Here is a 14,608-nt window from a genome sequence, read left to right as displayed (position 1 = left end):
GCTATTGAATCCATCAGGATTAGGTTTAGCTGCATGACGTAAATAAATATCCATTCCCCACACACATACATTCAAACCAGCAGTTTAGAAAAAGAGAAATTAATTTCTCTCATGCATAAAATAAACTAGGAGTTAGGCAGTCCAGAGCTGCTCTAATGGATTCACCATTATCTCAATCCAAGTTCCTTTTCTGGAACTGCTTCTCCTTCCTTAGTGAGCTGCCTCATGGTTCTGGAAAGTAGCTTGACCACCTGATCTCCTTGTCCAAGCAGGGGAAAGGAGAAGGCGGGTAGGAGGATGGGCCTGCCCCAGCCCTTTGAAAATATTTGCCAGTAGCAGCATCCAACATTTCCATGAACATTCCATTGGCCAGAGCTTGATCTCAGAGTCCCATCCAGCTCCAAGGCTAGGAAGTAGTCTTTACTCTGACAGGTCCTGGGCCCAGCAGTAATTGGGGGCTCTAGTAGTAAAGAATGGATATTAGGGAGTAAAATGCGGTTTCTTACCACAGCCTAGTAGATAACAAACTGGCTCTGAGAGAGAAACGTATTGATAATATTCAAGAGAAATGAAGACAAACATAAGACGTATGTATTTGCTTACTTATCTGTTAGGGCACGATTGTCAACGGTTTGCTTTATTGCCTCTTATGCTTGGATCCTAAAAATCATAAAAAGGATTATGTTCTCAGTCCTCCCAGAAATGCTCACCAGAGTATCCTTCCCATTCTGCCCTCCTTGGCTTAAAAGAAAAAGGAAAGCTCTTGGGAGGATTTCAAAGAAAAGCCACCAAAATGACTAACAGCACAAAACAATAAGACCTAGGATGGACTTTCAGGAATGGGAATGAGTCAGCCAGAGAAAGGAATGGCTAGAAGGTGACTATATAGTGATGTTCCGCTACACAAAGGATGCTGACGCAGAGGGAGAGGGGGAGAGGGAGGAGGACAGGGGGGTGGCCAGCTGTTCACCTCCACTGAAGACTAAGGAGGGAAAAGGGAGCAGAAGTGACTTCAGGTGACATGTAAGGAGAAACGTGCTGACAGGGACTGGCTATTAAAATACTGCATGTGGAGATTATATAGTGAACTCTCTGAACGCTGAGATTTTTGTGTATGCTCCTCCGGAGGGCAGGGATTGGGGACTGGAGGGGCAGGCACATGCAGAGGGCAGGTGGGCGACTTGAACATCTGCGGTTTGCTTTCCTGTTCCTCAGTTTCCCTCACAGAATACTACATTTTGGAGTTCAGAAGACAAATGGCTACGTTGACTTGAAAGTTAAGTTCTGGGGGCACCTGGGTGGCTCAGTCGGTTAAGTGTCTGCCTTGGGCTCAGGTCATGATCTCAGGGTCCTGGGATCGAGCCCCATGTGGGGCTCCCTGCTCAGGACGGAACCTGCTTCTCCCTCTCCCTCTGCCCCTACCCCACTGCTCACGCTTGCTCTCTCTGCCTCCCTCTCTCCAATAAATAAATAACATCTTAAAAAAGAAAAGAAAGCTAAGTTCTGGTTTGCATGTGTACAGAAGGATAATAACTGCACAGGATCAGTATACTGCAAAATGGATCCTACGAAGAGAGATGAATGAATTCTCTGGTTTCATATACCACTTTTTTTTTTTTTAATTATAAGAGTAACACAATGGCTTTCCAGTCAAGATGGTACAAGAAGATGCATTTCATCCACTACAAACACTAAGGATGCCAAATGAAATACACCAAGAGTCAAGAAAGAAAATAGAGGCACTGCTGAGAAACAAGCTAATGACTTAGGAGGGCCAGAAACAGAAGAGAAACAGTAAGAGCCCAGGGAGGTGGAAACTGGGCCCTGGTCTCAACACAGGCAGTGGTAGCCGAGAACCTGGCTCCTCTCCCGTGCTCTACCTGGGCCTGCAGACGGAGGCCACACTCAGCTGAAGCCTGGAGGCTGAGGCACAAAACCCCCTTCCTCCTCTTTTCCCTTTCTCTTCTCCAAACCCCGCTCCCCAGGGGGTGACTACTTTCCCTTTTGAGCTCTCCTGGTGGCCGGCCACCCACCCAGGACATGAGGCCACCCAGGCACCTGTGGGCCCTACTGCCTCTCCTCCCCTCCCCATCTCTCTCTTCAAGTCTGCCAGTGTTCTCACATTTTCATTCTCTCCTACACCTCGATGAAGTCCTTTGTGCTCTGGATCAGGTGCATTGCAAAACCCAGTAATGTGACAGACCCCACGGAAAAGGAAATATACCCTATGTCATTGAACCTGTGTCATGATTAAATAGAAAACTTTTCAGAACTCTATACATGGCTCAGAATCATGTTGTGTTTTAGTTTCTTATTTGGATCATGACTTTCTTACAGAGTGTTTGTTTTCCCCACAGGATGTTTCTCATCTCCTTCTCTGTGTGTATGTGTATGTGCGTGTTTATATGTGGTTACTGAAATGTTTTTGCTTTATCGTTAGGAACTTTCAGGTTCCTCAATATTCAGTGCGTGTAATGAGATCTATTTTGTTCTTAAAGTTGCTCTTCCTGGAGCCTTTTCACTTCCTGCTTTAATTTGAACTGACAGCTTTCCAGGCCTTTTGCACAAATGACCCCTTGCGGTTTCTTTTCAATGATTTCCTGAGCTAGTTCCCTTGGTTCTCAGATTCTCGACTCCCTCTTCTTGGATTCCTCCTCGGCTTGAGAGGAATACATCCTCAATGAATTTTTTTTTTCAGGAAGGCTATATATAGAGATAACCTTTGTGGGTGCTTACCATTTTTATTTTATCCTCACCTTATTTGTTTGACAGGATATAGAATTCTTGGTTGAAATCCTTTTATCTTATAAACTCTGAGTCATTGCTTCACTGTCTTTCAGCAGGCAACGTTCCTTCAGATAGATCTGGGGCCAGTGTATTCCTCATTTCCACCTGAGAAACTTATTTTCTTTCCTTTCTATAAAATGTTAGTTTTTTTTCCCCCCAGAACATGTCTCAACATTGATACAGACCGCCCTCCAACCTTACCCACAGAATGGGAGTGAACAAGAACTTTCTTTGAATCTGAACACTTGAGGTTTTTCTTCAGTTCAGGGGAATTACGTGCTATTTCTTTAAATACTGGCTCTTCATCCACTAGTCTCTCTGCCTGGAGCTCCTCACAGATAGATGTTGGAATCACATTTCTGAACCTTCCCTCCTGGTTGCTTCCATATTTTGGAACCTTTCTCTGTCCATCTCTTCTGATCACTATTTGACAGTTGACTTCATTCAGTTCTTTTATTCGGAGTTTTCATTTTAGTAATCGTGCTTTTAATTTTTGAGAGTTTTTCACTTTCTGAGTGTTCTTTTCTCATGGCCATCTGTTTCTATTCTTTTCTTCAATAGATAGTATGTCTTTTGGAGCTTAGATTAGAAAGTGTTTTCAAGTTCTATTTCTTGCCATTATCTGTCTCCCACTCTCTGAAACGATGTGTTCTGTTTGTGCAAATTGGGCTTTCACAGCATGAATTTCTTCTAAATGCCTCATGATTTTGATTGACATGGATGATAGATGATGGGATATATTGACTTTTCCCGTTGACTCACCTGAGCTTCCTTTGCAGATGGGCAGGCCTATTTACCCAAAAGGCTTCTCCTTCACCCCACCCCCATACTCCACCCCCATCAGCACAAGAGTTAAGCAGGAGGACTCTGGGTAAATGGGCGTGTCTTCCCCACAGCCAGGATTCTCAGAATTGCCAGAATAAGGAAGAATCTTCTCTGAGAGTGGGGTCTCCTCCTTGTGGCTTTTTGTGAGGGCCCTGGGTCTCTCAGCACCTGTTCTGCCTCAATCCACAGCTTCCCCCGCCCAAGGCCCTCCCCCTACCCACCCCATTCCTTCACCTTCATAGCTTGTACTTTGTTGGAGGAGGGGTGCACAGGGCTGTACCTGGGCAAATGGTGCTGCATGGAGGGGAGGGACTGATTGAGCCATTCATTCTATAGATGGTTCATCACCTCTTCTCTCCCAACCTGACTCCAGGTCTTGGAATTTCTTCCGAGTTCTGCCAGGAAAAACAGCCACCATTTCCATGGTGGCCTGGGGTAACTATTTTATTCTGTTACGATCCCATCTACTTTCTATCCTCTATAAACTTTTCAAAATGTCTTGTCCAGGGATGGTGCTTTCTTGTTTTCAAGGCCCCATGTCATTCTACTGTTTTTCTATATCCTTTCTCATTTCAGTGGGATCTGCTCAGCTCTGGAGTTACACCCAGGAAGAAGACACAGTCCCTTCTCACATGGAGTTTATGTTCTTGAGTAATTACAGTTAAACAGACGGCTCTGGCATTAGCACAATAAGTGTTGCAGGAAGGATTCCCTAACCAGATTTAAGGGTAACAAGGGCCTCCAGAGGAAAGGTTGAGATCTGAAGCATGAACAGGTATATATTATGGCAAGGGAATCAACATTGATAACTTCTGCTGGAGATGCTTAGGTACATTATCTCCCTGACTCTCTCAGTAATCTGGTGAGATAAGCATTCTCAACACCAATTTATAAGTAAGGAAATTGAGCATCTGAGAGGTTAAGTAACTTGCCCAAATCACACAGCTAGTAAGTGGTAATGCTGGGATTTTAATCAATTTGGGCATCTCGGGGGCATCCCGGGGGGCTCAGCAGTTTAGCGCCTGCCTTCAGCCCAGAGCATGATCCTGGAGACCTGGGATCGAGTCCCACATCGGGTTCCCTGCATGGAGCCTGTTTCTCCCTCTGCCTGTGTCTCTGTCCCTCTCTCTCTCTGTGTCTCTCATGAATAAATAAATAAAATCTTTAAAATAAAATAAAATAAAATAAAAACAAATCAGGGCAGCTCTAAAGCCTACATGCTTTTCTACATTAGGTGCCACTTCCTTTTTTTTTTCCAACTTTTAAAAATTGTGATAAAGTATACATGACACGAAATTCATTTTAACCATTCTTAAGTGTACAGTTCAGTGGCATTAAGAACATTCACACTCTGGTGTGGCTACTATCGCCATCCATCTGCAGAACTCTTCCCATCTTGCAAAACTGAAACTCTCTATCCATTAAACAACTCCCCCCACTGCCCTTCTTCAGTCCTGGCAACCACCATTCTAACTTCTGTCTTGACTACTCTAGACACCTCATCATCGGAATTGTGCAGTATTTGCCTTTTTGTGACTAGTTTATTTCACTCAGTATAATTTCCTCAAGGTTCATCCACAGATGCCAATATCTTTTCAATACCCTGTACCTCCTAATAATCTCTAAAAGGAAGAATGTGTCCCAGCCTGAGCTGCAAAAGGGAGGATTCGGTTGTGATAAAACTTGATATTATTAAGAAAACTGCTGAAACTATGATGAATCAGCAGAGGACCCTAGACTTTGCAGAACCTAAAATCCTTCACTAACTAGGTGTGTACAATCTCTGTTTCTATTGTTTGTAGATAGGGAGTACATCATGTCCTGGCAGCCTAACTTTAATCAATATGATCCAGAGAACTTCCGGCTCAATGACATAACTCCTAAATTCTATGTCTGAGAAAGGAACCCTCCCTTAACATTGGATCAGGGTCCATTTATTCATTTGCATACAAATGTTCCATTATGGTGGTCATGTTCCAGTGAACTGTACTATTTCATGTACCGTATGGTGGATGGCTGCATCTGCAACTCCAGACCCCATCTTTACCTTCTCCTCTCTGCCTTGTGTCCTACAGGCTGAGTCATAGGGTCGGCTTTCAGTTGGATTTGGCTAATTGGAGGCACTAGCAGGAGATTGGAGAGTGGTTGGCATATTTATTATCTTGGCTTTTTCTCAGCAGGGTTGCTGTGGGTTGGCTGCTCCAAAGGCAACACTTTCTGGCACCTGGTATGCAGCTAATGACCTAGAAACTGCTTTCACTACTCCCCTTCTCTATCAGCAAAAATAATTAAAAGTGGTGTGCCTTCCTGTGTCAGGGACAGCACTATATCCTAATGGTCTTGCCTCAGGGCTAAATCAAATCCTGCTGTCATAATATAATATGGAGAGACTTGTTTGTCTTGATATTCTACAAAACATCACACTGGTCCGTTACACTGATGGCATTATCTCAATTGGATCCAGGGAGCAAGAGGTGGCAAGTACCTTAAATACCCTGGTAAAACACATGCATGCCAAGGAGCCAGTTGATAACCCCCTGGAAGTCCAGGGGCTACTATATCGATGAGGTTTGTAGGGGTCCAGTGGTCTGGAGCATGTTTGAGATACCTCCTTCTATAAGTGAAGTACAGCTGTTGCACCTTGCCCCAAATACTACAGTGTTGCACATGCAACACTTCATGGATTTCTTTGGATTTTAGAGGCAACTTAAACCATAGTTGGGTGTGCTGCTCTGACCTAATTATTATGTAGCTTACAAGGCTACCAGTTTTGAGTGGGCTCAGGTCCTGTGCCCTGTGAAGAGGCCCTGAAAAAGAAGTCCAGCTGCATTACAAGCAGTCTGACTTGCAGACCCAATAAAGTGGAAGGATCTGTGGCAGAGATGCTATAAGGAGCCCCTGTCCAGAACCACTAAGACCCAAGTAGAGTCAACTGCTGACAACTATTTTCACTTGAAAAGCAGCTCCTGAACTGCCTAAGATTCCTAATAGAGACTGGGTCACGAATGACCACGAGTTGAACTGCCTGTCGTGACCTGGGTGTGCTCAGCGGGATACATTGCAAAGTGTAAATGATAAATAAATATGAGACCAGTCTCTGACAGATCTGGAAACCGCCAGCTTCAGGATCAGGTGGCTTAGGCTCCTGTGATGCCTCTTTCTACTGCTCCACTGCCCCTCTCTCAACACACACTGATGGCTTGATGGGGGATTTCCCTATATCCACTTACAGAAGAAAGAGTGGAGGCCAAATTTATCAGTGGACATACGTGATATGGTGGAACCAGACAAAAGTGATATGCCACCCAACTATAGCTTGGGTGCCACTCGGGAACGGCTTATAGAAGAGAGTGAAGGTAATCCTCCCCAGTGGGCAGAGTTTCAGGTACTATGTCTGGTTTACTTTGTATGCAAGGGAAGGTGGTCTGAGGAATGACCGTCTGGTTCATGGGCAGTGGCTAACAGGTGCACCAGGTTGTTAGGGACTTGGAAAAAATAAATTGCATGTCTGGTGATATGGCTGGGGGAAGTTATGTGGAGGGACTTCCGGAATGGGCATGGAGCATAAAGAAACATATATCCTATGTAAATGCCCATCAGACCATCTACTGTGAAAGAGGCTCTCAATAATTGTATTAGTCATCTCAGGCTGCCATAATAAAATTCCACAGACTGGGTGGCTTAAACAACAGACATTTACTTTTTTACAGTTGTGAAAGTTGTAGGTCCAAGACCAAGTTGCCATCAGGGTTGGTTGCTGGTGAGACTTATCTTCCTGTAAAAGGCTGCCTTCTCTCTGTGTCCTCACGTGGCTTTTTCTTCTATGCATGTTAATAGAAAGAGCTCTCTGATGTTTCTTTTTTTCCCCATCATTCCCTTTCTTTCTTCCTTTCATTCTCTTTTTCTTTCTTTCTTTCTCTCTCTTTCTTTCTAACTCCACCCCCCCCCCAGCTTTATTAAGATATAATTGACATAGAATCTTCCTCTTCTTAAAAGGAGGGCAGTCCTACTGATTCAGGGCCCCACTCTTATGGCCTCATTTAATCTTATTTCCTCCTTATGATCATATCTCCAAGTACAGAAACATTGAGGGTTAGAGTTTCAACGTATGAAAAAATTACAAGACAATGGGGAAATGTGATCAGTAACTGAGTGTTGATGGTGTTAAGGGGTGTTGTTAATGTTTTAAAGTGTTATAATGGTAATTTAGGTTATGTCCTTTAGAGATGCACATTGAAATGTTTATAGATGAATGAGCTAATGATTGGATTTGCTTCAGAATAATTTAGAAGAGGAGGACGTGAGTGCTGGCGTGGATGAAATAAGATTAGCCATGAATTGATGATTATTGATGCTGGGTCGGTAGTACATGATGATTTATTATACTAGATTATTTTATGTATGTTTGAAGTTTTCTATAATAACATTTTTTTCTGAATCTTCAAAAATCAGTATAAAAATATAAAGCATTGAGGCTTAAAGTGAAATTCAAAGAAAAGTCATCCTGGGATGAGGGTGAGGATGTTAAGGCAGTTGGACAGGATGATTGTTACTTCGCACTTTTGCTCAAGGTTAGATTGGAGGTAGAATATAGATTATTTCTTTATTATTTAAAAGTGAGATATAGGGGTGCGTGGGTGGCTCAGTCACTTACGTGTCCAACTCTTGATTTTGGCTTGCGTCATGATATCAAGATCATAAGATTGAGCCCTGCATTGAGCTCTGTGCTAAGCGTGGGGTCTGCTTGAGATTTTCTCTTTCCCTCTGCCCCTCCCCCTGCTTCAGCTTGTTCTCTCTCTCAAATAAATATTAAAAAAACATAAAAAGTGTGATATAATTGACATATAACATTATATAAGTCAGGTTTACAACATAAGGATTTGATATAGGTATATATTGCAAAATGATTGCCACAAGAAATCTAGTTAATGCTATCACCACATGTAGTTACAAATGTTTTTCTTGTGATGGAAAATTTTGAGATTTGCTCTCTTCGGAACTTCAAATACAGAATATAGTACTGTTAACTACAGTTACCGTACTGTATGTTAAATCTCGAGGACTTATGTACTTTATAACTGGAAGTTTATACCTTTTGACCCCCTACACCCACTTATCCCACCCCTTACCCACTTCCTCTGGCAACCACCAATCTGTTCTTAGTGAGTTTAGTTTTGTTTTTTAGATTCTACATATAAGTGAGGTCATATACTATTTATCTTTCTCTGTCTGGCTTATTTCACTTAGCATAATGCCCTAAGATCCATCTATGTTGTCACAAAGGGTAGGATTTTCTTGTGTTTTGGCTGAACTTTATATTTTTTTTTCCTTTATCCATTCATCCATCAATGGACACTTAGGTTGTTTCCCTGTCTTGGCTATTGTAAATAATGTTGCAGTGATCATAGGGTGCACATATTTTTCAAGTTAGTGTTTCATTTCCTTCAAGTAAATACCCAGAAGTGAAATTATTGCATCATGTGGTAGTTCTTTTTGTGTGTTTGTTTTTTTGAGGAACTTCCATACTGTTTTCCCCAGTAGCTACACCAATTTACATCTCCACCAACAGTGCATGAGGGTTCCCTTTTCTCCACATCCTTGCTAATACTTGCTATTTCTTGTCTTTTTGATATTGGCCATTCTAACTGGTGTAACGTGATATTTCATTGCAATTTTGATTGCATTTCTCTGATAAGTGATGTTGAACATTTTTAATGTACCTGTTTATTCTATTATTTATGATCAGATTTATCAAAATGGTGATTTGAGCCACTTCCAGATTAAAGTAGGAATAAGAATCTTAAAAAGAAACACCTTTCCCCAATCTCCTGATCAAAGAAATGGCAAAATGGCATGCAGGAAGGAAAGCGATTTGGACTACCCAGAGCTTCTCAAACTTTGTTACACACCACCTGGGGACTTGGTTAAACTGTAGACTCTGATTCAATAGGTCTGGGTCAGGGCCAATATTCTAAATTCTAACAATATCCCAGGTGATGTTGACTTTGGCCCTCACTTGGAGCACAGGCCATGACTCTCTGGTTCACAAAGCTGTTATAGTTTAGAATTACCCGAGGGCTTTTAAGAAATAAATAATGGTGAAGTCCTTTGACAGATTCTAATTCAATTTATCTAGAGCTCCAGTATTTTTAAGATTTTATTATTTATTCATGAGAGAGACAGAGAGAGAAGCAGAGACATAGACAGAGGGAGAAGCAGGCTCCCTGTGAGAAGCCTGATGTAGGACTTGATCTCAGGATCCTGGAATCATGACCTGAGCCAAAGGCAGACACTCAACCACTGAGCCACCCAGGTGCCCCTCAGGTATTATTTTTTAAAAGTCTCCCATATTCTTAGTGATTCCTTAGGGGAATATTTTTAGGACCAAGTGACACAGTCTATTATTTCCAATTCACTAATGATGCATTTTGAATCAACCGTTCATTCAATCATCCATTCATTTATTCAATTTCCAACTCTAATGATTGAATGTTCTATTTTACAGAAATTATGTCTATGAATTATTCAATTTTTTTGAAAAGATTTTTATTTATTTATTCATCACACACACACACACACACACACACACACAGAGGCAGAGACACAGGCAGAGGGAGAAGCAGGCTTCCTGCAAGAAGCGCGATGCGGGACTCAATCCCAGATCCCGGGATCACACCCTGAAGCCGAAGGCAGACGCTCAACCACTGAGCTACCCAGGCGTCCCTCTTCACCTTTTGAATAGTTTTTAGCATCTTTTGGAAATATCTACATTTTTTTCTGTTGGATTTTCACTGGATTCCTACATAATAAAGTTTAACTCTGAATAGCATCCTTCCTACAAATTTCACACTAACTGCTGCTTTTGGAACTAGACAATAGCACAGGAGAACAAAATTAAATAGTCTAGACAAGGAAGAAGAAACATCTATTTTCAGTTTCTATTTTATTGGAGGTGACTTGCCAGTCAGATGATATTTAAAATTATCCAGAATAAAAAAAGAATGGGGAGCTGTAGGAACATCATCTTAGTTTGTTCTTAAGCATTGCCCCAAGGTATTAAGCAGAACAAACCTTCTAGGTGACTTCAGTATTGAGGCAGAGATGCAGACCTCTGCATCTATCCAATGCTTTCAGAAAGGAAAGTAGAAATTTGAAGTTTGGGTGCCTGAGTGGCTCAGTAGTTGAACATCTGCCTCTGGCTCAGGGTGTGATCCTGGGATCGAGTTCCATATCGGGCTCCCTGCAGGGAGCCTGCTTCTCCCTCTGCCTGTGTCTCTGCTTCTCTCTCTGTGTGTGTCTCTCATGAATAAATAAATAAAATATTAAAAAAAAAGAAATTAGAAGTTTTACTCTTCCCATGAATGTCCTTATGGATGTCTCCCTATGCACACGTGCAAAAGTCATGGTATATATACTGATGGAATTGCTGGGTCATAGGATAATAGAATGTTCAACTACCAAGATATTACCAAGTTGTGTCCAAAGTGGGTGTGTATATTTATCATCCGACCAGCAGTGTGTAAAAGTTTCTATTCATCTTTGAGACTTGTGATTATACGACTTCTTAACTTTAGCTATTTTAGTGGGTTTTATATGCTAAATTCATTATAGTCTGGGTTTGCATTTCCTTCATTACTAAAGAAGCTGAGCAATTTTTCATGTTTATTTACCTTTTGTATTTCTTCTTCCTGTGAAATCTCTTTTGGGATGGTTTTTCCATTGGTTGGTTGTCTTTTTCTGTTTGTTTGATAAGATTGATCTGAATGCTACCTTCTCCATTTGCTCCAGGCATTGCAAATATCTTCTCCTCATTCATAGATTGTTTTTGCCCTTCTTTGTTGGTGTCTTTCATTGAACAGAAGTTCTTTATTTTAAAAAGGTCAGATGTGTCCATCTTTCTGATTAGAGCTTTTTGTGTCTTGAGTACTTTTTCCTTACACAAATATTTTTTAAAAAGATAGTCTTCTATTTCTAAATGTTTAAAGGTCTCACCTTTATACATTTAAATGTTTAATCCTTCTCGAATTAAGTATGAAAAGCCCACTCTTAAGGGCTGGTTCAGAGGTGGAAAAGATATCTACAAATTCCTCCCAGGAAAATTTGCCTGCTGTCTGCTCGTGGCTTACCAGATCCTCCCCTTATATATATTTTGAACCTGACTCTCTTGCAGACTAGAACACTAACCAACGTGGGGACCCTTCCAGTCCTAGTTACTTCAGCTTGATCTGGTAGATTGAATTAGTTTCTCAGTTCCCAATCCCAATAGATCTGATGAGGGCAATAAAATACTTCTGAACATAAAAGGAAATTATGACCCTAAGAGCTGAACAAAATCCCCCCCAAAGTGTACTTTTAGGCCTTCATATTATGCAACTAGTTTTGATAACTGTTAAAAGGACTTTCATAGAAAGTCCTTTTCTATGAAAATAACTCTAGTTACTCTTATATAATTATGTCAGGTAACACTAAAACAACCAATTAATGATCACGAATTCAAAAACAACAATTACAAGCCAACTCTGCTGTCAAATCCACATCTTAGTGGCATGACCTCAACCAAAGGAGGGATGCAGGAAGCCAACACTGACACATTACACTATTTCCAACAAAACTCAGCACTTCATAGATGGCAATTGGGAAAAAAAATAAAGCGCTTTGCATTCTGAGATAAAAATAATAGAGCCGCTCTAACTGGCTCAGGTCTCCAAGCTATTAAGATGTTGGATATCCTATAAACCTGATTTCCAAACAAAAGCAATTCTACTCCTGACTTTGCTATGTTGATATCTGGGAATATATCTTGGTTTTTATGATTATAGTCATGTAAGGAAGTTGTCTACTGTCAGCATTAACACACTAATATAAACTTGTAACCTTGACAACTTTGTGGTTTATTTGATCAAATACTTACGTGGTCCTCTATTTGGGAGTGAATCCTTCTGAAGTCTGAGTTCCTTGTTTTCTTTACAAGTACATTCCCTTTTAAAATCTTCTCTTTCTGAGCCCTCCTTTGCCTTGTTCAGTTGGATGCTTCATTTGCTTATTGGTCATCTTTCTTGCTTGGCACTTCAAGCTTTCAATGTGATGACGTTTTCTTTGTTCACAGCTCACCCACACACCTCATGTTTTGACTGGGAGTATTTTCATTGGCATTTTACACAGATTCATCCTGGATACTGTCCACAAAGGAGCCCATAGTTTCTTCCTAAAGCAGCAATTCATGGATATGTCCTCTCAGAAACATGTAAAAATAAAACCACAAAACCACAATTATAATGCCCTTTGGTTTGTACTGTCTCAACCTAAGCAAAACCTAGCAGTTAGAATTAAGCCAGTCATTGAAGACTTATTTTAGCAGTTTTTTTTTTTTTTTTTTATCCTAGAGTTTCCTTATCAGGAGGGGGAAAAAAAAAACCCACGAGCATTCTCAACCTTATCAACACCTGTAATAATGAAAGATCTGGGGCCTATAGGAGTCAGCAGTTTCCTCCCACTTGGTTTTTATTTTGGACAGAGTTTATATGTTTTCTTAGGGTGAGTGTGGCCAAACTGCAGTATTTGTGGCTCCCTTGGGACAGATCTTCACATTCTCACCTTTGCCTGGGGTCCTAGGACACAAGGTTGAAAAAAGGCCCTGAGGCAGACACATTTTTGAATCTGTAGAGATGGAAACCATCAGAGGCATCACAAAATGAGTTGGGTTTTAGGTCAAACCAGGAAGAGGTCCATATTCTATAAGTTTAGGTTCATGTGGAGAATGGTTCTGGGTTCAGATAACACAACTTCATATCCTCCTCTGAGGCTCACAACTTGGAATCTAAGCTCTGAAGACATAGGGGAATGTTCCTTGACAATGTGCAGACTCTAAGCAAACACCTGTATCCCATTTCTACCTTTCCCCCGTTTCTATCTTCCAATAGTTGTAGCCAGAAGCAAAGTGGAGAAGCCAAGGACAAAAGCCCAGGGAGGAATGTCTCAGGATTCTATCAGACTTCATCTGACACACCCACATCTGACACCCCACGTCTCAGGGAACGTGAGACAGTTAGTGATGGTTAGTGGATCCGAATCCGTATTCACATAGAATTTGAGCATATAGCATTAAATGCTCTCCACAGGCATGAGTACCCTAGTCCCAGAAGTCACCAGCCTCCCAAGGGCCATGTTGATCTGGATCTTCTGTATCTGAGAAATGTCCAGACACTGGGGAGAACAAATAGCCTATCCTGGTTCTTTCTCACCAAATGCTATAGGCAGGTGAAGCATAAGATGTTTGCAAGACATCAAGCAGAGGTCTTCAAAATAGTTCAGGTAAAAGGAAGAGAGAGATTATTTTCTGAGTTTTCTGTTACGGTCACATTAGAAGTTTGCCATCCTAAGGCCCATGTTCAGTGCTGTACTCTGGAGTCCAACTTTCTGAAAAGGTTCACCAAGTATCCTGCTGCCAGGTTTTCCTGGATTTACTTGTTCCAGGATAACTGAAAGCACTTTGTGTGTGAAAAGCCTTTGTCAGTCTATATCACCAAGGAGTCAAGGCAGCTTAGACAGAAGCTGTGTGCATACATTATAGGATAAGTTTCCTCAAAGTAGACCCCACAAAAGGGGCATGCTTGCTCTCCAGAGTTCAGCCAAGATTTTCCATCTTCTCAGGCATCCAACTCTGAAGACTCCAAGAGAAGTCTGAAGGGATCTGCACTGGATGCTACCCTTTTGTTGGAATCAGTAACATCATACCCATATCACTCACTCTCTCCATTGGACAGATATCTGTGAAAATAGCAGAGTAGAGAACCCTGAACCTTCATCCCTCCATAAAAGCAATGAACAAGCTGGCAAAAATTGTTACAGTAAACTTCCTCAGAATCCTAGAATCTAATTCAAAAAAACAAAAAAACAAAATTCCCAGCAACCAGGGGAAAACTTAATGACCTATAAAAAAGCTGAATTTTAGTAAGAGAGCTCTGTGGCATTTTAGCTTACTTCATTACCATCCCCC

The 14,608-nt window shown here is 41.4% G+C and overlaps 1 long non-coding RNA gene across 1 annotated transcript in view; it reads right to left on the bottom strand.

The window, feature by feature from the left end:
- Positions 1–14,608, bottom strand: part of LOC144295801 (uncharacterized) — a 46,340-nt gene that overhangs the window by 7,468 nt on the left and 24,264 nt on the right. Inside the window, exon 2 of the long non-coding RNA XR_013362887.1 lies at positions 12,524–14,379. This is a non-coding gene — a long non-coding RNA (uncharacterized LOC144295801). The remainder of the gene's footprint in view (positions 1–12,523; positions 14,380–14,608) is intronic.

This window comes from Canis aureus, chromosome 24 (genome assembly GCF_053574225.1).
Source record: "Canis aureus isolate CA01 chromosome 24, VMU_Caureus_v.1.0, whole genome shotgun sequence".
Taxonomy (NCBI): domain Eukaryota; kingdom Metazoa; phylum Chordata; class Mammalia; order Carnivora; family Canidae; genus Canis; species Canis aureus.
The sequence above is the reverse complement of the archived record's forward strand: the minus strand, read 5'-3'. Positions and strand labels throughout refer to the sequence as shown.